Source organism: Quercus suber, unplaced genomic scaffold (assembly GCF_002906115.3).
Source record: "Quercus suber isolate HL8 unplaced genomic scaffold, Cork oak 2.0 scaffold_312, whole genome shotgun sequence".
In the NCBI taxonomy this organism is placed as follows: domain Eukaryota; kingdom Viridiplantae; phylum Streptophyta; class Magnoliopsida; order Fagales; family Fagaceae; genus Quercus; species Quercus suber.
In genome coordinates, this window is record NW_027069768.1 from 622886 (window position 1) to 648763 (window position 25878).

The 25878-nt window shown below is 37.6% G+C and overlaps 1 long non-coding RNA gene and 1 other non-coding gene across 2 annotated transcripts; both read left to right on the plus strand.

The window, feature by feature from the left end:
* The first annotated feature begins 19272 nt into the window (after positions 1 to 19272).
* LOC112007169 (uncharacterized) lies at positions 19273 to 20145 on the plus strand. The gene is made up of 3 exons (XR_010632734.1): positions 19273 to 19345; positions 19660 to 19904; positions 20047 to 20145. It is a non-coding gene; the product is annotated as an uncharacterized LOC112007169 (transcript).
* Positions 20146 to 20618: 473 nt separating this feature from the next.
* On the plus strand, positions 20619 to 21215 carry LOC136071433 (uncharacterized). Its single transcript, XR_010632735.1, has 2 exons — positions 20619 to 20675; positions 20886 to 21215. It is a non-coding gene; the product is annotated as an uncharacterized LOC136071433 (long non-coding RNA).
* Positions 21216 to 25878: the final 4663 nt, after the last annotated feature.

A 25878-nucleotide genomic window follows, 5' to 3' on the forward strand; every position in this document is an offset into this window, starting at 1 on the left:
GAATGCTTTTTGTCAAACAATCAGAGCTTCCATTATTTGAAATACTATTCACGGCCCTACCACTTTTTGAAAACTCTTCCTCCTCTTGGACCGGCTTGAATGGGACTGCATCTTCCATAGTAACTTCCTGAAAAGAACTGACCACATCCCCCACTACTGTTTCATTCTCTAAACCTGCTTCTGACCCATGCATAGAGTTTGTCGCTGAAGTTTTTTCCTTGCTACTTGGCTTTCTCCACCACGGTACCTGGCTCCGTGCACGCCCCGAAATTACTACAACTGATTTCCTCGAAGAACGAATCATCTCCGCCCTCATCCAATCCCCAAATTGCTGCTCGTCCTTCTTCAAACCGCCCTTACTCCTAAGCCACAATTCACAGTCTCTTTCGCCATGTGTTAAGCGCCCACACCAATAACAAAAATTGGGAAGGCGTTCATACTTAAGTCCCACCCACCCTATCTGCTTCCCTTCGGACCAAAGCTTATGACATCTCGAGAGTGGCTTAGTAATGTCTATGGATATGCGAACCCGGAGAAACTCTCCACCTTCCCCATCATCCTCTGGGTTAGCTACATCAATAACCTTTCCAATAGAATTACCAATAGCCTCCCCTGTAGCTTGGTTAAGACTTGTTAGTGGGAGATTATGCATTTGGATCCAAAAGTTAACCCTAAAAAATTCCAGCGAGGGAACTTCCTCCACTTCAGTCACTTCTCTGAACACTACTATATTTTTATCAAACGTCCATGGCTCAAACTCAAGAACCTGAGCCAGGTCCAGTGCATCTGAGAATTCAAATAGGAGGATATTGTCACCAAGATCTCGGAGTTTTAGTTCTCCAGTGGGCTTCCACAGTGGTTTGAAAGTGCGTGCGACGGACTCTACATTCAGTGTCCGCTTCGTGAAAAACCTGCCAGCCAACCGATGTACCGTCTCTTCCATCGATTTTGGTACTTCCGCCCCATACTCCTCCTCCTCGTCCAAAGTAAACCGAGACCACAAGTTCTCCAAACCAGCCATGATAGAAAGTCTCTGGCCTCCAATAATCTATACCCCCAACGTCGAAAAAGAGCACACCAACAAGAAACAAAACACGAGCAACGATCCGTCTTACCAGATTAAGAGTACTCTGGAGGGTATAGAAACCTAAACTTAGGAAAGGGACAATATTCTACAGGCGGCGTGGGAAAACCCTAGCAGCCAGAGAAACGCATTTGATAAGTTCCAGTAAACTGTAATTGACCTTTAGTTGCTGTTAGAGATAAACTTTTCGATATTGTGTATTACTGTTATATATGGGACTTCATGTATCTGGGTATGCTACGAGAATGCTCTAAAAACATTCTATATGTATAAATTAACAGTCTACTTAAATAAATTAGACCACCCTTTTGACTAGAAAATAATCAAGTCCAATTGTGGGGTTCAAGTGATTACCTTATGTGATGTTTTGTGTATGTGTTACAAACTCCACATTCCCCTCTCCCATAGGCCATGTCCTTGCAGGAGTGGAGTGGTCTTCGCACTGTAAGACCAACAGAGGTGTTGGTGAGATGGAGGACGAACTGGAGGAACTGTGGAAGAAGCTTTCCTTTACAGAGGAAGAAGATGAGAGTATATCACTAGGGAGTAGTACTACGGAGGCGGTGAAGATGGTTGGAAAGAACTGTATTGTAATGAAGGTTCTGTCACATAAATGCATGAACACTGGGGCTCTTAGAAAACACATGAGAATGCTATGGAAACCGAACAAAGGGGTGCAGATAAACAAGATTGGGGATGAGTTGTTCCTGCTGGAATTTGGAGATGAAAGAGATAAGAAGAGGATTATGAATATGAGCCCGTGGACTTACGAGAAACAACTGATCCTTTTGAAGGAGTTTGAGGGTGAACAAGTGCCAAAACACATCCAACTGTGGCAATCACCTTTTTGGGTGCAAATACAGAATCTACCTCTGAATAGTAGGACTAGAGAGACAGGTTAGGCAACTGGATCAAAGTTGGGAGAGGTTGTGGAAGTTGATGTCACGGAATCAGGTGTCCAATGGGGGAAAATGTCTCAGAGTAAGGGTACAGCTTGATGTCACGAAGAAGCTAATACGAGGGAAAAAGATAGACATCAAGGGTGGGGAACAGCGATGGATAGCGTTAAAATATAAGCGTCTTCCAAACTTTTGTTACAGGTGTGGAATGCTCAGTCACGGGCAAACCTTTGATTCTACTCAGACTCGCTTTGGTCTCCACAGCTTCGCTCCACCGTCATCGACGTGGTGGTCTATAATGATGGTAGGGCGAAGCCGTGGAGGGCATCGGGCTTTTATGGGTATTTGAATGCAAGAAAAAGGTATGTTTCTTGGGAGTTGTTGAATTCTTTTAAAAATTGGTGTGATATGCCATGGATAGTATTTGGGGATTTCAACAAAATAACCCATCCAGACAAAGAGTTCAGTTGGTTGGAGTGTGATGCAAATCAGATGAGGAGTTTTAGGGAGTGCTTAAATGCATGTGGACTTATTGATTTGGGTTTTGTGTGGCAGAGATTTACTTGGTGCAATCGGAGATTAGGGGAACAGAGGACTCTCATTAGATTAGATAGAATGGTGGCGAATGAGAAGTGGGTGGAACAATTTCCTGAAGCTCGAGTTCATCATATCTCTATGTCAGTGTCTGACCATTGCATGTTAGCTCTGTTTCTGACAAAGATAAAGCGCCCAAAGCCAACGAAGAGGAGATTTGTTTTTGAGGTGATGTGGGCTAGAAATGATAGATGTAAGGAAGTGATTGAAAGGGCATAGGATCCCCTTCAGGCTAGTTATGATTTCAGCATCATAGAAAGAATTTGATGCTGTTAAGAGCTTCTGCAAGATTGGAATCGTGGGGTGTTTGGGAATGTCAATAAAAGGCTGAAATTCTTGAAGGAGTGGCTCCACCAGCTTGAGGAACAAAAAAAATTACATGAAATAGCTTCGGAAATTAATGAATTAAGGAAGGAAATCAATGAGATGCTAACTAGAGAAGAGGTAATGTGGAAGCAAAGATCAATGACACTTTAGCTTAAGTGTGGGGACAGAAATACAAAAAAATTTCATGTGACAGCTTCTCAGAGACAGAGAATGAACAAAATTGAGGGGCTTGAGGATGAGGGTATGTGGGTGGACAGCCCAGAGGACATTGAGAGGGTGATACTGGATTATTTCACTAATATATATAGCTCAGACCATCCAGCTTCTTTTGAAGCAAGCTTAAGGGCAGTGAGACAGAGGGTGACTCCAAAGATGAATAAAGCGTTGCTGTGTGAGTTCAGAGTGGAGGAAGTCAGGATTTCCTTGAACCAGATGCACCCTACCAAAACCCCCGGCTCGCATCGTATGTCTCCTATTTTCTTCCAAAAATATTGGGATGTTGTTGGCCCAAGTGTAGTAAATAGTGTGCTTCAAACCCTTGGAACCGGGGTGATGCCAAATGGCTTAAATGAGACTTTCATTTGCCTTATTCCTAAGGTGAATTGCCCACAAAAGATTACGGAGCTCCACCCAATTAATCTATGCAATGTAGTATACAAACTAGTGTCAAAAGTACTAGCAAATAGTTTGAAGAAAATTCTGCCTGAGGTGATTAATGAGTCCTAGAGTGCTTTTGTTCTAGGTAGGCAAATTACAGACAATGTATTAGTGGTGTTTGAGACAATGCATTGCATAGATCAAAGGAGAAAGGGAAAGAAAGGGTTGATGGCTATAAAACTCAACATGAGTAAAGCATATGATAGAGTAGAGTAGGCTTTCTTGGAGGTGATGATGAGGAAATTGGGCTTCAGGGAGAGATGGATTGGGCTAATGTTGATGTGTGTGAAGACGGTATCCTATTCGGTGCTTATAAATGGGGAGTCTAAAGGAAAGATCTGTTGGACTTTGTTTCTGGTATCATTATGTATGTTCCCATAAATTCTTAGAAATCCATCCCTTCTATGTTTCAGCATTTGCTGTTTTATGTATTAGTTTTCTAAACTGCCAAAATTTGGAAAGCTTTGTTAGAAACCTATTAGCTCTATTTGTAATACACCCTAAAATGATGCAAAATGTATCATTGTGCCTTTTTAGGGTATCTTGTGCCCATTCATAGACAATGAATCTTGGGACATTATGCTGCAATCATGTAATATTTAAAATCCTTCCCTAAGCATCTAATGAATCTAATTACTTTAGGCTATAGTTGGATAAATAAGAATTCATGATCTAGAATCTAATTCAGTCCCCAAATTCCATTTCTTCCATTTTAGGTAAACAACTGTGGAGGTGTCAGGTGTTTATGCAATTCTTTTTGGTATTAATCCTGGTTCCTTGTTTGAATTCAAGAGTTCCTAGACCTTCAAAACTTCACTTGGAATGAGTTAGGATATTTCCTGTTTACTACATGACACTTGCACCACTATCCTCACCACTCCAAGGGTAGCTACCACTATAGCACCACACCATTAATTAAATTTCCAACTCCAGTTGCACTTGCACTGCTATCATCTATAGCCTTCATGGATGCCACAGTCAAACCACCATCACAATTATATACATGAACACCACTACCAAATGCTGCATGTTCTGATTCCGACATCATTATTGCCAACACTTATGCTACCCTTTTGCCCAGCACCTTCAAAATACAATCCCCAACAGAACTATTACCATTGCACACCCATCACAACCACTCTCACTGGCCCTTATGCTGCCACAACCACCTGCTCCGCCATTGCACCTTTGGCGATTCACAGATGTGCGCATTGGAAGAGCAGATTCCTTTATTCATTTTAGTGCAGATCATAGTCCTTGTGCCAATTTTATGTCTCTCAAAAGAAATTTTACTCTCTGAAATTTCAATGCTTCTTCTAAATAAACTTCGCTATTTAATTTGGTTTCAATTGGCTGACCTTTGTTGAGTTTATGTAGTTCCACTTAATTATCATGTCCAAACGGTTTCTTTTGTTGCCATGGTTCTATTTTGTTATTGGTATTCTCTCTTTGAGCTAAATTCTAGAAAAATCTCACTTTTTTTAATACAAAAAATTGGTCAATGGATACTTTCACTTATTTAACACTGCATGGTAATGATTTTTTTTTTTTTTTTCAGGAACATCTGTCTTTAATTTTCCCTTTCAATTTCTGCTAGGAATTTGAAGAAATGATGCAGATCATTTCATTGACTACCTGAAGGATGATGTGCAAATCTTCTGTGATATCCCTAAGTGGTTTATTGACAAGTCAGAACTTTTCACAAGTATAACATTTGATAGCTTCTTGTTTCTGATTCAGAGCCATTAGCAAATACAATACCTCAAGGTCAATAAAACAAATATTCTTCCTCTGCAGAATTTATAAATTGTTTTCTTCAATCTTTTACACTTGACAAACTGTGGTTGGTCAAATTATGCCAAGGACAGACAATCTTACATGCATGGAATGAGTTAAGGACTAAGTAAGGTAAGGTTGATTGGCACAAGCTAGTTTGGTTAAGCTTTGTTGTTCCAAGGCACTCCTTTATATGTTGTTTAGAAGTTAAGGACATGCTCTCAACCTGAAAGAAACTTGCTAAATCGGGTTCTGACCAAAACCTGTGTGTGTATTATAAAGGAAAGCTGAAGATTCGTGATCATCTATTTTTTAAGTGTCCTTTCACTCAGAAAATGGATTCAAGTCTTGCAGCTAAGCTTGGTGTGTAAAGCTATCTTTGATTGGGACTTGGTGCTTCAATAGAGGTTTGATAAACTAAAAGGGAGATGTTTCAATTTTCAAAGCGACTATAATCTATATGTATTGCACCCTCCTCTCACATAAATGTGAATCTTATGTTAGAGACTCAGATGTGGCCATGTGGGATCTACCATTAAGGGAGATAAGTGTTTTTTTTTTTTTTTTGGACAATCGACAGTATAACCCTATCTCAGGACCACTCGAACCTGGGTCCATGAATGTGGGCAGTGGTTAGTGAGATTAGTGTTAAAAGGGAGAAGTACCAACTCGCCTAACGTGGGCGATGGTAAGTGAGATTAGTGTTTAGTATGTTGAGTGCTTTGAATAATTTCACAAACATTCCCGGCCATAATATTATTAGAATTTAGCTTGAATTCTTTTGTAATTTGGTCCCTTTTGATTTTGTTCCCTGATCAATGAATGTATTAGCCCACAACCTCACTACTTGGACTATTTCTTCAGAAGATTTTGGGCTTGTGTCCATCTCTAAGCACCCCTTCTTGGGTCTATAATGAAGGAAGGAACAACAAGATATAAAAAACAAAACTGTTGGTTTCTAGCTAGTTGGAAGGGGTGTCATCTCCTATTTAGAGCATTCACATTGGTCCATGCAAAATTTTACATTAATCTATACAAATTTTTTTGTCTATTTTAGAAGAAATTATTAGATTTATTAGAGGACTGCTAAAGGGGTTCTCCTTAGGGACGAACCCAAGTGGGGGCCCATGGGGGCTCAGGCCCCCCTTAGGTCCAAATTTTTTTTTTTTTATAGTTATTTTATATTTCATTTTTGTAGTTGGGTCCTCATTCTCCCCAATCAGTCTAGTTAGCCTAACCCAAATAGCAACTATCTAATCCAAAAACTTAATAAAAACAATAAAAATATTCACAATGGTGATTGTATTTTAGCAAAAAAATTATTTTACCACCAAAGAAAAAAATTATGTGTTATAGGAGAAGTTAAAACTAAATTTTTTGCAACTACTATAAATTGGTATAAATACCAGTTGACTATAGCAAATTGTTAAAAATAAAATACAATATTTCATTAAGATTATATCTCTTCCTTCAATTTAAAAACTCAAATTCTCTCTCTTCCTTATTATTTTAATGAGTTGTTTATATTATTTTAAATGAACTAATAAAAAAATAGAACATTTGATATTAAGTGTATTGTAAAGTGAGATGATAAAATAGATAAAACAGCTTTTTGAGGTATTAAAAGCTAAAATTTTCAACACCACTGTGAATTGCTTTAACTTAAAAAAAAAAAAAAATCCTAGCCAACCTAGTATTAAAAAAAAAAACATTATTTTGTATTTGTTTTTATCTTTGTTGATAGATGATTGCATTTTAATGTATTTAGAAATAACAAATTTTTTTTAATATTATATGAATTTCTATTTGAAGTTTTTTTTTTCTTTATACAGCGGCTCCTGCTAGCTTAAAATCTTGGGTCTATCCCTAGTTCTCTTGGTCATTTTAACTAATAAAATGCTGTTATTTATGCAAATGTAATATCACCTATTGGTTTTTTTTTTTAATTATTATGTTGATTAGGAATCTGACTCACACATTTATATAAGTGGCATTATTTTATTCGTTGGGAAGACCATTTTAGCAATCCTCATGCTATACCTAATAATTTCTCCTATTTTAGGGTAAGAATTTATATTTTCTATTTTAGCAAAATTTTCGGTCTATTTTAGTGTCCTATGTTTTTTTCATTGAATCGGCAATTTTTAGTGCTTAAAGAGTTGATGTACTTATTATATATTCTTTGTTTAGTTTTTAACAAATCGTTAAAAGATATATAATGCAAAATTTTTATTTAAAAAATGGATAATTACAGTAAACTCACCTGAGGTTTGGCCCATTTGTGCTTTGCCTATCTGTGGTTTAAAACTTTGCACTTTGCCCACCTGAGGTCAATTCCGTTAGCCTTCCATAACCCACTTCTCTGTTTGCCGTTAGAAAAACACATTTTTAGGCAAAAACAAATATAACAAGAATAAAAAAAGCTAGGGTTTTTCATTGCTCATGAAGTTCAATGAGAACAAAGTGGAGGAACAACACACCAATCAAATGGCTTAATGAAATTATTTTTAATCTATAACAATATCAACAATTTCACAACAACTCAAAATTTTGAACCAAATTTTACAAGAAGACCGACATCTCAAAACAACCAGTAATGCTATCAACAAAGAGAGAGTGAGATAGAGATAAGCCAACAACTGAAGTGTGAGGTATAGAAAAATCCAGCTGTGGATTTGGATCATGGTAGATCAGCCATGGGTTTGGTGTCATGGTGGTTGTTTGGGTGTTGGCTGGGTTTTAGTTCCGGTATTGAAGTTGAATCAGTGACTGGGTTTCAGAGGTGGGTTGAATCAATGTGTGTTGCTGAATCGGTGTTGTGGGTTGTTAAATCGGTGAGGGTTGCTGAATCGGTGGCAGGTTTTTGAATAGATTTCGGTATGGGTTGCCGAATCGGTGGGTTTTCTTCCTGAGCTCTAGGATTTTGGACACCCATTTGCCCCATGTTCTCATTCAGACCCCAATTCGCACCATCGGCACCGGCATCAGCAACCTTAGCTCCTCTAGCGATGACGCAATGAACCAGAACATCATTGAAGAAACCAACCACATCCTCGCCGAGATCCGGTTTGACTCCGACCCATTTGACCTGGTCAACGAACCTGAATCCTTCTTCAGCATAAACGACACCTTCGCTCTCGGACCTAAGATCTCTACCTGGGACCAAGACTGCAAAACCTGGTTAGTCAAAATCTTAAGTTCCCTAACCATAGTAATGGTTCTATCAAGGAGGCGATTGAAACTGTTCTCTTCTTCTTTTGCAACTCCATAACCCAAGCTCTTTCAAAACCCCATAAGCTAAGCTCTTTCAAAAAATTCAAACCCTAACTTTTTAATTAGTGTTATGTTATGTTTTGGTGGCAGAAGTTGTTTTTTAACAGAAAAGTCAATAGGTGGGTAACAGAGTTCTAACGGAAGTGACCTCAGGTCGGCAAAGTGTAAAATTTTAAACCATGAGTAGGCAAAGCGCAAATAGACCAAACCTCAGGTGGGTTTACTGTAATTATCCCTAAAAAAATTTATGAATCCTTTTGTTTGTTTGTTTTTTTTTTTTTTTTTTTGGGAACAAATACAATAAATAAAAGGACAAAAATAAATTAAATGGTTGTCTGTTCCATCAGCATCTAATCCATTACAGACAGATCTTTTCCTTGAATTTGATGTTATCCACTTATTACTTACCTGCTTTTTTGAGAGACCGACACCTACTTAGTACTTAGCTTGCTTTTTTTTCTTTTTTCTTTTTTCTTTTTTCCTTCTTTTTTCCTAAAAAAAAAAAAAAGATGATTTTTTTTTTAAACTCTTTACCTTTTACAACATATTTTAATTTGGCACCTAACTTTTTAATTTTGTTAATTTAGTTCCTAAATTTTTAGTATTATATTAATTTAGTTCATACTTTTTATATGAAAATTATTGACATAGCTATCGATTAAAATAAAAAATTAGTTTCTATCAATGTGACAAGAATCTAATTTATCCAAACCTCTTCGAGTATCCTTTGAGTATATGCAATTCTTCCGTCTCACACACACTTAATGACCAATAATTAATAAATGTCTTAAAAACACTTATTAACAAGACATTATTTTTGAACAAAGTGAACTTTTATTGCTAAAAGTCTTGTAGTTGAATTAGCATCTTCTCATGCACAAAGTGCTTAGGGGTTTAGGGGGGAAGGGTAATTATCTCTCAAAAATAAAAGTGAACTTTTATTTTTGTTATATATTTAGTACAAATCTTATATTAAATAAGCTACAGGCTTCAAAAAAACAAATAAGCTACGAAAATAGTAATACCATCTATAGGAAGCAGTATATATTAATACTTTATCAACACAGTTAAACTCAAACTCAGTCTCTCCTCGGATGGGTACCATGAATATGATGAAGATCAACAATGTTGTCTTCACCTCTATCTGTTTTCTCTTCCTTGTTCTTGTTCTTCTTCTTCAAAACCCAACAAGGTACTTACGTACGTAGCTTCTTTCTTCTTCTCTTCCTCTACATCTATACTGTTACTTATTCACTTTCCCAATACTTGCATTGCATTTTTTACATTCAATTGTGAGATTTGATCAACTGCTGAATTTTGAAGATAAGCATGGTTATCTGTTTGTGCATGTCTTATTCATTGTTAACGTATATAGTGTTGTGGGCTTTAGGCCCAGTTAGATTACTTGTATAGCACACACATATACTTGTACTGCACACATATGCCTCCTATATAAAGGCACCTATGTACATTCTTTTAATGATGAAATACAATACAATTACATTCAGTATTTCTAACATGGTATCAGAGCCATCGCTCTAACAATTTCATTGCAGTCTTGTCTCTATTAGTGTTATTCCAGACTCGCAATTGCTTCCGTTGTTACAACTGCTGTTGCAGATATTCGCCGTTAAACCTCTGACCCATCTCAGTCATCGTCTCTGGTTCGGACCTGCAGCCGCCGTCGTTCAGAGTCATGAGACCACTGCAATACCGTCGCCGCCGTCATCCTTGCTCTGATTGTGTTTTTGCAGACATCACTAAGATCGTCCACCGCCGATCTACCTTTTAGTGAAAACCTGACCACCATCGGAAGCTCCACACGCCGCCCAAAGAATCTGCGCATCAGATCACGCGCTCCACGCGCCGTCTATCTTATTCACGTGCCGTCACGCGCCGTCTGTGTTCTTCACGCGCAGACATGCTCTGCCACGCGCCAGATCTGCATCTGCTGACGTCAGCCCTAGGTGACGTCATCATTCTGCGTCATTGCTTACGTCATCACAGTCAGCCGCTTACATCAGCAAACGTCAGCTGCTTACGTCATCTTGCTGACGTCATCCCAGTTAGCTGACGTGCGTTGACCATTGACTGTTGACTTTGACCGTTGACTTTTTAGAGTTGACTTTTTACAGTCTAGGTGCTCCTTACCCAGTTTTTCGCGTAGATTTCATTTTTGCAGTCCGTTTTTGCAAATTTTGCTTCTAAATGAAGAATAAGGACAGGTCTTCTTCTTGTTGCAATAATCATAGCTGACAATCCAGCCAACGTTTTTGCAATTTTTGCAAACATTTTGGCCATAATATTAAGACTTGCTATCAGCGCAACAAATCAGTTGTTTTCACTTCTGCTGCTACAGTTGCTAACACTGAGAGTGTCCAACCCATGGCTCCTGTTTCTGCACAGTCTCAGTCTACTGGATCCACTTTCTCCATTTCCAGAGATGACCTTATAAATATCATCGCCAATGTCATTCGTATGGTTGGTAATGCATCTTATTCCTCTTCTCTCTCAGCTTTATCTGGTATGTCTCCTTCCTCTTGGCTTATGGATTCTGCTTGTTGCAATCACATGACACCTCACTCGTCCTTATTTTCTGACCTTAAATCTGCACCGCACCCTTTTAATATTCACACAGCAAATGGTTTCACAATGTCTGGTCATAATATAGGTTCAGTTTCAACCTCCAACCTCTCGGTTCCTGGAGTCTTTAATGTCCCTGACCTTTCTTATAATTTATTTTCTATGAGACAATTAGCTGAGTTGGGTTATCGCATTACCTTTGATTATTCCGGGTGCATTATGTAGAATCCTAGGACGGGACAGGAGCTTGGGACCGGTCCTAGAGTTGGGCGTATGTTTCCCGTGGACAACCTTCGTCTTCCACTTGTTGCTCCTGTTTCTATTGCTGCAGTTTCTTCCACTCCTTCCCTTGCACTTTGGCATGCTCGACTTGGTCACACATCTTCCTCTCGGGTACGGCAATTGGCTTCTAGAGGTTTGTTAGGTTCAGTGTCTACAGAAAATTTTGATTATGTTTCATGTCAGTTAGGAAAACAACTAGCTTTGCCTTTCAATACTAGTGAATCCATATCCACTGATATCTTTGACCTTATTCATTCTGATGTTTGGGGGCCTTCCTCTGTCTCTAGTATTGGTGGGTCTAGATATTTTGTTGTCTTTGTTGATGATTACTTTCGCTATAGTTGGATTTTTAATATGAAATATCGTTCTGAATTATTGGAAGCATATTCTACTTTTGCAAAAATGGTTGAAACTCAGTTTTCCAGACGCATCAAAATTTTTCGATCTAATAATGCCCTTGAATACACTCAATATGCTTTTCAAGCTGTTTTTCATTCCTATGGCACTGTTCATCAACTAACTTGTCCAGGTACCTCTCAGCAAAATGGTAGAGCCGAACGAAAACTTCGTCATATTCTTAACACTTTACTCTCCTTCTCTCTGCTAAAGTTCCTGCTCCTTTTTGGGGTGAAGCTGCTCTTCATGCTGTTCATACTATTAATCGTATTCTGAGTCCTGTTATCCAAAATCAAACTCCATATGAGCGCCTTTTTGGGTCACCTCCAGACTATCACCACCTTCGCCCCTTCGGTTCTGCTTGTTTCGTTCTTCTTCAACCACATGAGCATAACAAACTTGAGCCTCGGTCAAGGCTTTGTTGTTTTCTTGGCTATGGAGAAACTCAAAAGGGGTATAGGTGTTATGATCCTGTCTCTCATCGTCTTCGTATCTCCCGTAATGTTATCTTTTGGGAACATCGCCTCTTTGTCGAGCTCTCTCATTTCAGTGCTTCTTTGTCTTCCTTCTCTGTCTTAGATCTTTTTCCAGATGAGGCACATATTCCTTCTGTAGCTATTCCTAATCCTCCTGTAGTTGCTTCTGATTCTGTTGCTGTAGACTTCTCTATCCAACCACCAAATATCACTGATCCCTTTCCTAGTTCACCCTTTAATGAACAAGTGGAAGATGAACAGGTTGAAGACGAGTTACCCAACCCCAATCCTGAGCTTGGGTCTCCTGCTCCTGCTCCGCCTGAAGATCTTGCACAAGACATTCCACCCCGTCACTCAACTCGAGTAAAATCTATTCCTGCACATTTACTTGACTATCATTGTTACACTGCTCTTGCTACACTACACGAGTCTCACACCTATCGTGAGGCTTCCACTGACCCTTTATGGCAGATTGCAATGAAACAGGAACTTGATGCATTATCTAAAAACCATACTTGGGATTTGGTGACACTTCCTCCTGGGAAATCTGTGGTTGGTTGTAAGTGGATCTACAAGATTAAGACTCGCTCTGATGGGTCCATTGAGCGCTACAAAGCTCATCTTGTTGCAAAAGGTTTTACACAAGAGTATGGGATTGATTATGAAGAGACCTTTGCTTCGGTTGCTCGTATCTCATCTGTTCGTGCCCTCTTAGCTGTTGCTGCTGCCAGTAAATGGGACCTTTTTCAGATGGATGTCAAAAATGCATTCCTTAATCGGGATTTAAGTGAAGAAGTGTGTATGCAACCTCTTCCTGGTCTCTCTGTTGACTCAAACAAGGTTTGTCACCTTCGACGTGCACTTTATGGACTTAAACAAGCTCCACGAGTTTGATTTGCCAAATTCAGCTCTACCATCTCTCACTTGGGTTACATGGCCAGTCACTATGATTCTACCTTATTTCTTCGTTGCACTGACAAGGGCACTATTTTACTTTTCTTGTATGTGGATGATATGATCATAACTGGTGATGACCTCAATGGCATTCAAGAACTCAAGACTTTTCTCAGTCAACAATTTGAGATGAAAGATCTTGGACATCTCAGCTATTTCTTGGGTTTTGAAATCATTCATTCTACAGATGGACTTTATATTACTCAAGCCAAGTATGCCTCTGAACTCTTGTCTCACGCTGGACTCACTGATAGCAAGACTGTTGACACTCCAGTTGAGCTTAATGCACATCTGACTCCCTCAGGGGGGAAACCATTGTCTAATCCCTCTCTTTACAGATGCTTGGTTGGTAGCTTGGTTTATCTCACTGTCACTCATCCAGACATTTCATATGCTGTTCACCAGGTGAGCTAGTATCTGTCTGCTCCACAATCGACTCACTATGCTGCTGTTCTGCGCATTCTTCGATACCTAAAGGGGACTCTCTTCCATGGTCTTTTCTACTCTGCTCAGTCTCCTCTTACTCTCCGTGCATTTTCTGATGCTAATTGGGTAGGAGATCCCACTGATCGTAGGTCCACCACTGGTTATTGCTTTCTTCTTGGTTCTTCTCTGATTTCTTGGCGAAGCAAGAAACAAACTCATGTGGCCCGCTCCAGTACTGAAGCAGAATATCGTGCCCTTGTTGATACCACATCTGAGCTCCTTTGGCTACGATGGCTTCTCAAAGACTTAGGTGTGTCTACATCCTCTGCTACTCCTCTTTATTGTGACAACCAGAGTGCTATTCATATTGCTCACAATGATGTTTTCTATGAACGAACTAAACACATTGAGATCGATTGTCATTTTATCTGTTTTCATCTTATCCATGGTGCTCTCAAGCTGATCTCAGTCTCCTCTAAAGATCAACTTGCAGATATCTTCACCAAGTCACATTCTAAGGGACGCCTTCGTGCTTTGGTTGACAACCTTAAGTTGGTCTCACATCCACCTTGAGTTTGAGGGGGGTTGTTAACGTATATAGTGTTGTGGGATTTAGGCCCAGTTAGATTACTTGTATAGCACACACACATACTTGTACTACACACATATGCCTCCTATATAAAGGCACCTATGTACATTCTTTTAATGATGAAATACAATACAATTATATTCAGTATTTCTAACATTCATCATTTGCTCCAACATGCATTAATCACACAATGTGTATGTATACAGACAGCGAGTGTCAATTGACACTTTTTTGTGTTTATGATACAAATCCCCTCTGGCCCATTGTAAACTATCAAATTATTAATAATATTAATAAAAAATCGTATATATATTGGTGGAACTCCAAGTTTGCTATTTGCTAAAATTCCCTACTATGATTATTATTATTATTATTATTATTATTATTATTATTATTATTATTGATAATTTGATAGTTAGGGGAGGGGCCAGGGGGATTTGAAATGGATATCTCTGTTGGAAATTGCCAGTTCAACTACAAGACTCTTTGCTATAAGTATTTTTTTTTATTTTTTTGGGATAATTTGCTATAATTAGTAAGGTATTCTTTGGTCATCATTTTGCTTAGTAAGTTTTCTAACGCAAAACAATTACTGAACACTAACAATGCATTAGTTTCTTTATACAAATTTCATGATATTAGTGAAGATTAGTGCACAAATTATAAAAGTAGGGGTTAATCATTCAAATTTATGAGCAACTCAAACTCCACAAAACCTTAGGGATGGATTAGCTTAGTACTTTGTCCAACATCAGAAAGAAAATGAAGATGCTGAAATGATTTCATGAGTGTAGTATTATGTGATTCATGTTTTTTTTTTTTTTTTTTTTTTTTTCATGTCTTTGTTGAATCATCTATTTCATTTGTCAATTGTGTCAAGGTTATGTAATTGAATTTATTGGTTTTATGAAGAAAATTATGTGCATAAATGGTGTCTCATTTCAGGGTATCGTCTAAAAGTCTATCCGCTAAAGAACCAAAACAAGCAAGCTCCCCACCTAGAGGTTGGAACTCGTCTGATTCCTTTAGCTGGACCATTTTCGAAGAAGAGTTCTTGCAAAATGCTGAAATCATATCTGAGCGGCTACTTCCCCATAAATATAAGGTGTGAAGATTGTGGATGTCTATAATTCATTTTCTTTTTGATTGATTTAGTGGTATTAAGATTGACGATTTTATTAAGTAATGAAACTTATTTATGTCTTTTTATTGCTACCATTTATCTCTGCATTACAGTATGTTGTGGTGGATTATCTTTGGTATCGGAGAATGGTCAAAGGTGCTTGCCCTGACTCTCTAGGATTTGATGTAATTGATGAATGGGGGAGGATGGCCCCTGACCCAAAGAGGTGGCCTTCCTTCGAAGGCGGGAAAGGGTTCACTAAAGTAGCCAAGAAAGTGCATAGGATGGGTTTGAAGTTTGGGATTCATGTTATGAGAGGAATAAGTACACAGTCAGTGAATGCAAACACCCCTATCTTGGACATAAACACTGTATTGCTTTTTATTCGAGCTATAAATACTTTGGAAATACCAATAAAATTGAAAATGTTAGAGCATGATTCATTTATTATCATTTGTTTATGAAAGAACAAGGAAGCACGCCCAATTTAAAGTTTAATTCTCAGAAATATAAACAATGTTGTAGGAATATGTAATGCAACTACCTCAAAAAGTGTTAAGATTTAGCTTAGTAATCATTGCTTAAGATTCTGTTTTTAATTTATTTATTTTTATCAGGGACGTGCTTATGAAGAGTTTGGCCAAAAGTGGTATGCAAAAGATATAGGGATTAAGGAAAGGGCATGTGCATGGATGCCGAACGGTTTCATAAGTGTAGATACCAAGTTGGGAGCAGGAAGAGCCTTCTTGAGGTCACTCTATGAACAGTATGCTGAATGGGGTGTTGATTTTGGTAACTTGACCATTGTTAATGGAAAGTAGTCCTGCTTAGTCTACATGCATTGCCACAATACATACTGTAGAATTAGTATCAGTTAGGGTGTTCTTGACATCCTAAGAATTTATGCATGTAGACACTAAAAACTTTTGATTTGTGCATGTTGTACAACCATAACCTTGTACAATCTTTTGATTGCATCCACTACCTATTACAGCAAATCCAATTGGACAGTCACCTGTTTGTCAATTCAATCTTGTTAATGTATATTATGATTGGGCTTTAGGCCCAGTTAGTCTACTTGTATAGCATACTTGTACTTGTACTACACTTTACTTGTACCACACACATATGCCTCCTATATAAAGGCATCACATGTATATTCCTTGATTAAGAAATACAATACAATTATTCAGTATTTCTAACATGGTATCAGAGCCATTGCTCTGACCTTTCTTTTAGCAGTCTTGTCTCTCTTGGTGTTACTCCACCCTTATCGCTTCCACCGTCACAACAGCCACTGCAGCCACTCACCGTTGAACCTACGACGTCTCTCAGCCGTTGTCCTCAGGTTCCAGAACTGCAGCCGTCGTCATTGAGGAGTCCCGCACCACACAAACCACTGCAATCACCGTCTCCGCCGTGCATCTTCCTCCGATAACGTTTTTGCACATACCACCGTGATCGTCTCGCCTCGATCTACGCATTCGTGGAAGTCTCGCAAGCATCGGAGCCTGCACGCACTCTCACGCGCCGCCTGAAGAAGCCGCGCCTTAGTCACGCGCCTCACGCACCCTCACAGCCTTAGTCACGCGCCTCACGCGCCTTCCTCAGTTCTATTGACGTCATCCGTGACGTCATCTTGCCACGTCACCTAAGGCTGACGTCATCATCCACTCATCTGCTGACGTCATCCACCACAGCTGACGTCATCGTTGACTGGCCGTTGACCAGGCCATTGACTTTGACCGTTAACCAGCGTTGACTTTGACCGTTGACTTTTCTACGAGTTGACTTTTTACTGTCCAGGTTCTCCTTACCTAGTTTTTCGCGTAGATTTCATTTTTGCAGTCTGTTTTTGCATATTGTGTTTCTAAATGGATAAAAAGGATGTTTTTCTTCCTCGCCCCATTAATACTATATTGGAGGGGAACAAGAATTACTTATCTTGGTCTCAAGCTATGCGCAGTTTTCTTAAGGGTCGCATGCTCTGGCATTTCTGTACTGGTGCAATTACCATTCCTATCAAGGGAGCAAGTGAAGAAGATGCTGCCTTCCTTGGTCGCATGATTGAATGGGATAGTCACAACCACATGATCCTCACATGGATTCGGAACACTTCCATTCCCTCCATCTCCAATCTGTTGGGCAGCTTTGATGATGCAAAATCAGCATGGGATATGTTGGGCAAAAGGTACTCTACTACTCACGGATCCATGAAATATCAGTTGGTAGTTGAATTGCATCAACTTCGACAAGAACCAAGGCAATCCATCAATGACTACTATGATCAGCTCCGCTTCATTTGGGACCAAATTGACCTTTCTGATCCAATTTGGGCATGCTCAAAAGATGCTCAGCAATATGCTACAGTTAGAGATGAATTTCGTCTCTATGAATTTCTGATGTCTCTTCACAAGGACTTTGAGCCCATTCGAGGTCAGCTTCTTAATCGCAGTCTTCCTCCCTCTCTTGATACTGCTGTAAACGAGTTAGTTAGAGAAGAAGCTCGGCTTGCAACCCTTCAAGCCCAGAATAAGTTCAATGTTTTGGCTATTACTCCTTCTGCTCCTTTCATTGAACAACCTCAGCAGTCAGGTGATTCCTCTGGCTCTAGCAATCGTCGCAAGCAGACCAACAAGAAGTTCTGCAATTATTGCAAGCGTCCTGGCCACACCATTTCTAACAAATCTTAATTTTCCACTTTCTAAGTTTGACGCTGATTGCTTCTGTTTCCTTGTAGTGAAACACGACTGTGTGTTTGGAAATGACTTGGATATAAATGAAATAACCTACGTGTCAGAGGTAAACTGCATACCTCCCTCTCTCCCTATCTTTGTCTGTCTCCCTATAGTAACCATCATTGTTACATATGAAATATTTTGTACAAAATTTGCATTGCTAACATTTGACATGGTGCACCTTTGCCAGTTTCTTAAGCAACTTGACCGCCCCATATTGTATTCACTGTCTCCTGGAACTGGCGTGACCCCATCAATGGCCAAGGATGTGAGTGGACTAGTGAACATGTACTGCATTACTGGGGATGATTGGGATACGTGGGGAGATGTTGCGGCTCATTTCAATATTACAAGGTGAAAAGACTCTTCTGTTTCTGTTCAAGAGTTTAGGAGTTTAGGTTACCTTTCAATCATTATTTCTTCTCCATTTACTGCTTTTTTGACCTATCATTAGAGAATGCAGAAATAAAATTCAATTTTTTTTATTGGGGACTTATCTACCGCTAACATGATAGGAGCTAAGGGCTTGATGGGGAAGTCATGGCCTGACTCGGATATGCTACCACTAGGATGGCTTACTGATCCAGATTATAATACTTTTCTTGATGCTTTTCCTTCATTCATCTCATGAAGAAAATTTTTACCCTTATTTAAAGGGCTTGGTAGGATCGAATGAACCACAATTTGTTTGGCCATGTCAGAGTACTGTTAGATAAATCTATGAACTTAGTTATTGTTTAAGTGATGTTTGCTGTACATTTTGGGCTTCTTGATCTAGCATTATTGAGTGTCAAATAGGTCCATGCACTCAAATATGCATAACATCAACCTTAAAAACAAAGAACTCACCATTCCAAGTCCGCTGAGTGACTTCTACTAAAACAGAAGTATGTCTAGACCAAGTGGTATGGCTTCAGAAACAAGTTATACTACATATTTCTTTACTTGAAACATTTTGTATATCTATGACAAAGCATTGGCAAGTGAATTAGAGATTTTCAAAAGTCTCAGAATATAAATGACTAGATTTGAATGCTTAATTTTAAAGTTGAGCCTAGCCTAAACGTACAAAAACCAACAATTAACTTCAATATGTTCAAATATTATAGGTTCAAATGAAGGTCCACACAGAACATCTAGGCTTCTTCCAGATGAGCAAAGAACTCAGGTATCTATATAAAACAAAATAGTTAGTTCTCTGTATCCCTCAAAATAACTAAGCACTCAATTTTGACCTTATCTTTCTTATTTTCGCAGATGACCTTGTGGTCTATGGCTAAGTCTCCTCTCATGTTTGGAGGAGATGTGAGAACGCTAGACGGTGCCACATACAACATTTTAACAAATCCTACTCTGTTAGAGATAAATTGTTTCAGCTTAAATAATAGGGAGGCATGTGCACTCATCTATTCTTTTGTAGTCTTGGGAAAAATAAACTTTGTCTAAATAGCAACATAACATATTATTTAGTTGTTTGTGCAGTTTCCTTATATTACTAGTACAAAGAATTTTAAGAGTATTGACGGCCAGTCAGGAAGATATCTGACAGATGTAAGTACATCGGATACACATGTTTTGAGCCTCACAAGCTGCACAAATTCAAAAGCAATTGGGTGGTCTATTAAAGCTCTGGACCAAGACCTTGAACAAATCTGCTGGAAAGAACACTTAGGAAGCAAGCATCAAGAGCCATTTGGCCTACACAAGAAAGAGCCTCAATTTTCATCGTAAAATTGCTTTCTTTATCTGATCTGATAGTATCAAAATGTTTTTTTAAAAATATTTTCATGTTTACTTACACTAAATTTTTTATATCAATGTTTAATTATATAATTACAAATTAATTTCAATACATTTGTTCTGATGCAGAGATGAATGGATGTCCCACAAACAACAATATCAAGGGAAACTCCAATTATTTGCAACTGATAGAATGGACTTTTGCTTGGGGGGTTCTCCAAATCAAAAGCTTACTTCAAAAGAGTTAAAGAGTGGTGCATTTGCACCTTGCAGATGGCACACAAATCAGGTTTTTTTTTTTTTTTTTTTTTTTTTTTATCATGAATAAGAGATGTTTCAAACAAAATAATATAAGTTTTAGGTAAAAATGTAGGGAGTAAACTATTATTTCTGGATGACAGATTCATCTGTACTTTTCTAAAATCGTGTGCTTTGCCTATGTATCTTAATTTCATTATTGTGTTACTTACTCTTAGCTACATTTATGAATTGATGTTGGAAGCTAATGCATATAGTCTTAGCAGATTTGGGAGCTGAGCGTTAATGGAACTTTGGCAAATAGCTATTCTGGTCTATTTGCAACAGTAAACTCTATCAAAGGTGATAGATTTGTATACTTGTGCCTTATTTTATAAAATGTTGCAAACAACTTTGCTATTGGTCCCATTATTTCATATTTTTGAGTTACTAGCTGATTATTTGTGCACCTGAAGTCCGTCCTGGTGGAACTCGTTCTTGGATCGCAACTGGAAGAAAAGGTATGACTCCACCACCAACACAGAACTCTAATTTGTAGAGCCCCATAGCTGTGCATTTCCCCCAAGTGCAAGACTATTTTTTTAATTAAAAAAATGTATAATTCTATTCTTCACATTTTTTATGATTTTTTATGAATTATAAAATAAAAATAAGAAGTGCAAAACTCTATTCTTCATGCTTTCTAATGATTATTCTTTCTGCCTTTCTAGGAGAAATATATGTTGCTTTTTTCAATCTGAACCCTGAGAGGACAGTAATATCTGCAAAGATATCAGACATGGCTAAGGTACTTCGTGGTAAAAACTTCAATGGAAATTCCTGTCAGTGCAAAGAAGTATGGAGTGGAAATGACATTAAAGTTAGAAAGCAGACTATATCAAGGGGAGTAAAAGCCCATGGCTGTGCTCTATTTGTCCTGAAATGTAAGTTGGCAGGATTAATTTAAACTGAGATGTATGGAGTCATCTATGCTGTACCACATATAACGAAGGCAATATGTATATGACAAAGTGCTGAGGCAATGATAATTCTTTAACACTCCTACTTCGTCTGCATTTTGATTATGTCTTTAGGCTAATTGATGAGAATTATACCATTGCTCTCGTCAAATATTATGTTCTTTCTCTCTCTTTTTGTTTAGACTAATGGTATGAATGAATTAAATAAGAATTCTGTATATGTTTTTTTTTTTTTTTTCTTTAAGAAAAAGATTTCTCTGATATCATTAAAATCCTGGTCTGTATGAGTCTAAACAATCTGGAGTTATTGGTTTAAGATGGGTCAATGATGCAAGTAATGCCCTTTTAGCTAATTTGGGCTGGCAAGTTGGTTTTGGCAGCAACAAATTATGGGCGCAGTTGGTAATGCAGAAACACAATAAAAGTCGGGCTTTGCCTTTCACCCAAAATGACCGGTAGCCGATTCGAATCGAGAAATCAGTTTTTCCCAAAAAAAAAGAAGAAATCAGTTTTTCCAAGAAAAAGAAATTGTGATAAGGTTGCTTACCACCAATTCTCTCAAACCCCGCATAAACGAGAGTTTTATACATTGGGATGACTAGGTATACCCTTAATCATTGGGTTTAGACATTATTTCGGTAATTTTTAATCATTTCTGCATTTCCCCCAAGTGCAAGACTATTTTTTGAAATTTAAAAAAAAAAAAAAAAAAAAAAAATGCACAATTCTATTCTTCACATTTTTAATGATTTTTTATGAATTATAAAATAAAAATAAAAAGTGCAAAACTCTATTCTTCATGCTATCTAATGATTATTCTTTCTGCCTTTCTAGGAGAAATATATGTTGCTTTTTTCAATCTGAACCCTGAGAGGACAGTAATATCTGCAAAGATATCAGACATGGCTAAGGTACTTCCTGGTAAAAACTTCAATGGAAATTCCTGTCAGTGCAAAGAAGTATGGAGTGGAAAAGACATTAGAGTTAGAAAGCAGACTATATCAAGGGGAGTAAAAGCCCGTGGCTGTGCTCTATTTGTCCTGAAATGTAAGTAGGCAGGATTAATTTAAACTAAGATGTATGGAGTGATCTATGCTGTACAACATATAACGAAGGCAATATGTATATGACAAAGTTCTGAGGCAATGATAATTCTTTAACACTCCTACTTCATCTGCATTTTGATTTATGTCTTTAGGCTAATTGATGAGAATTATACCATTGCTGTCGTCAAATATTATGTTCTTTCTCTCTCTTTTTGTTTAGACTAGTGGTATGAATGAATTAAATAAGAATTCTGTTTTTTTTTTTCTTTAAGAAAAAGATTTCACTTGTATCATTAAAATCCCGGTCTGTACGAGTCTAAACAATCTGGAGTTATTGGTTTAAGATGGGTCAATGATGTAAGACTGTAAGTAATGCCCTTTTAGCTAAATTGGGCTGGCAAGTTGGATTTGGCAGCAACAAATTATGGGCGCAGTTGGTAATGCAGAAACACCATAAAAGTTGGGCTTTGCCTTTCACCCAAAATGACGGGTAGCTGATTCGAATCAAGAAATCAGTTTTTCCCAAAAAATAAAAGCAATTGTGAGTAAGGCTACTTACCATCAATTCTCTCAAACCCCGCAAAAACGAGAGTTTTATACATTGGGTAGATTGGGTATGGCCTTTGGTATTACAAAAACACCTAAAAGGCTAAAAGTTTACACTTCCTTTAAGCATCAGTTATTATTGATTAGTACTGATGCCTCAATCTAGATATGGGATGATCCATGGATACCTTCCTTGAGTTCTTTCAAACCTCATCCCAGGCATTGTGTTCATTAATTGAACTTATAGATGAGCAAACTAGACAATAGGATCATTCAGTTACTACTAATCAGATCCAAAAAATTTATTAATTTATCTCTGTTAAATAATTATATACTTTCCTAGAGGTCATATAGACACGTACTTTTTGGTGGAACAGATCACCAAATTACCGGATCTTGTGTTTTGCTTGCTTTACGAACTCCTCACAATCTCCTTTGTAGAACACCTCCAAGTCACAGGAGAGGCTACTAGAGTCTCTTCTAATTTCCACACTCTAAATTCTAGGAAACAGTAGATGGTGTCCCAAAAAGATGGCTTATTTTGAGAAAGCACTCAAAACTATATATATGTTCACTCACTGTGTCTATCTATCAATCTAATTGATGTAGGAGTATTTTAAATACTAGTAGAGATTCACTTACTATCAGATATATGTGATCCCTAAAAGATCTCATCTGTTAAATTTAAATTACTCCACTACTGATATTGATAACTCATATCAATATCTATTAAGTTTAAATTACCCCACTACTGATATTGATAATTCATACCAATATCAGTTAGTTTAAATTTAAACTTACTTATTAGATAACCCATGTGGACAATCCATAGGCTATGGTTTATGGGTTGGATCAAAACTAGCCAATTTCTAACAATATCGATCTAGCATTAAATATAAGCTGATCTGGGTTTCCTATTGCCAGAGAAAATTATATTGTTAAGCAAACCTACCTCACTAATCAGACAAATTGTCTTCTTCAACATGAGCCATCTGCCATCCATAATAGGAAATTCAACCTCCTAGATTCTGCTTGCCACAGGTGTACTGGCAGTACTAAAACTCATGAACATCTCTTTTCTCTTTGTTTATTTGCAATTACAGTTTGCAATAACTCTATTTGGCCTTTTAACTTTACATTATTGCATCTATAAATTTTGTTAGGATCTTAGTGTATCTTGAATATTTGTGGGGTTATATTGTATTTGATTGAGAGGTCAAAGTACTGAAGCTGGAGTTGCTGCATTGAGAATCTCGATTGAGCGAGATATGTCTATTAGGCGAAGTACAGTTTTAGAAAAACAATTAACTTGTAATCTCACCTGAGTCTCGCCTGATACTCGATCGAGCGAGATTGCTAACCTAAGAGAAATCAGTTACACCCATCCAATTAGCCCTGCCATATAACCATCTAATCCCAAGAAATGCTAGACCCAATTCACAAATTGAAGAGCTAGAGAGCTACCTATTTTCCTTAGGAGTTTTTCACTCAGTAAACACTTTGCAGTGTTAGTGTTTGGGTGCTTGTGACTGATTTTGGAATTTGCTATTGTGTTTGTGCATCGATGTATATATCAATTGTCTGATCAAATTAACAATTGGGCTTAATTTAGTAAGTAGCATAAAATTGATATAAGCCATAATTTAGGGTCTAAACGCTTTTGTAATCTCTCAAATTCTCTGCCAATCATTGAATGGACTCAAAATGATTCTTAATCCATTTAAAAAGTACCTAGGCGTGGTTAAAAGACGAGCAACACTTGCACTCTTTTTGCTCCTATATTTTGTGATCAGCTCTGGTGGTCTAGAAGCAAGCTAGTTCATGAGGGCCTTGACATTATTGAAGGTAATGTGAGCCAATATGCTATATAGCTGAGCACTGATTAACCAAATTGGGAGATTGCTAATCTTTTGTTCTTGGTATGAAATTCATGCTTTATTTTTTTGCTGATTGTCAATTTTGTTATATTCTGAGAAAGGCAAATTTCTTTAGCTCATAATCTTGTAACATGGGCTGTATCTAGTAATGCCTGGCAGCCCACTAACATTCCTTCTTGGGCTTTTGTTGAGGAATGAGATGGCTCGGCCCCTTGTGGCTCTTTTTTCTTTGGGATCAATATTGTGAATTTACTAGCCCAAAAAAAAAAAAAAAAAGCCTAAATTCGTGACAAAGTAGTGTACTGAGGAATGAGATGGCTCGGCCCCTTGTGGCTCTTTTTTCGTTGGGATCAATATTGTGAATTTACTAGCCCAAAAAAAAAAAAAAAAAGCCTAAATTCGTGACAAAGTAGTGTACGTTCAATTTTTTTACTAAAATAAATTTATGATTAGTAACAAATTTAAATTAAATAGAAACTTCTTTCAGATTTCATGAGAATGTTTGCAATAAAATTTTAATTAAAGTATCATTCTAAATTTTTTTTTCAAACCTTGTAATAGCATTTCACACATAAGGAAGTAAGGAACTGTCTTTACAGACTCAATAAAAAAATTATGGTGGCTGATTAAGATACTTTATTAACAGAGTTTCACTTAGAATTTTAATTGGACTCTTTTTGTATAGTGTAATGACTCTACCCTTAGTTGGGATTAAAAATCTTCAAATATGCAAGATAAATGGTAAAAAACTATTCACGTGACATAAGTGGAAGAAAAAGAAAAAGGGCGATGGAGCACACTTGACACATCCACATGTAGAATGCAATTTTGGTTGTGTTTGATTCGAAAAATTTTGATTTCTTAAAAATATTTTCCGCATTTATGGGTGTTTAGGGTGACGAACAATGTTGCTCAACCGAAAATCATAAAATAAAGGCAATTATGATAGAAATTGCTTACGTTTTTAATTTTCGTAAACCATTTTCTGACTCACTCAAAAATTATCAACCTAACCTCCACTCTTTACTGTTTGCCACCCAACCACCACCCCCACTATTGTCCCTAGTCTTCGATAGCCAAACACTGCCGATCACGATCACAATTTTTTAATCTATTTTTTTCTTTTTTTATTATATATGTACTTGGGAGATGAGAAAATGTGAGAAGTAATAGAAAATACACTTTCCCTTGCATTTTCAAGAACACGGCTAAACACTTGAAAATAATTTCTTTTACAAAAATTATTTTCCGTCGAACCAAACACGGCCTTTGATT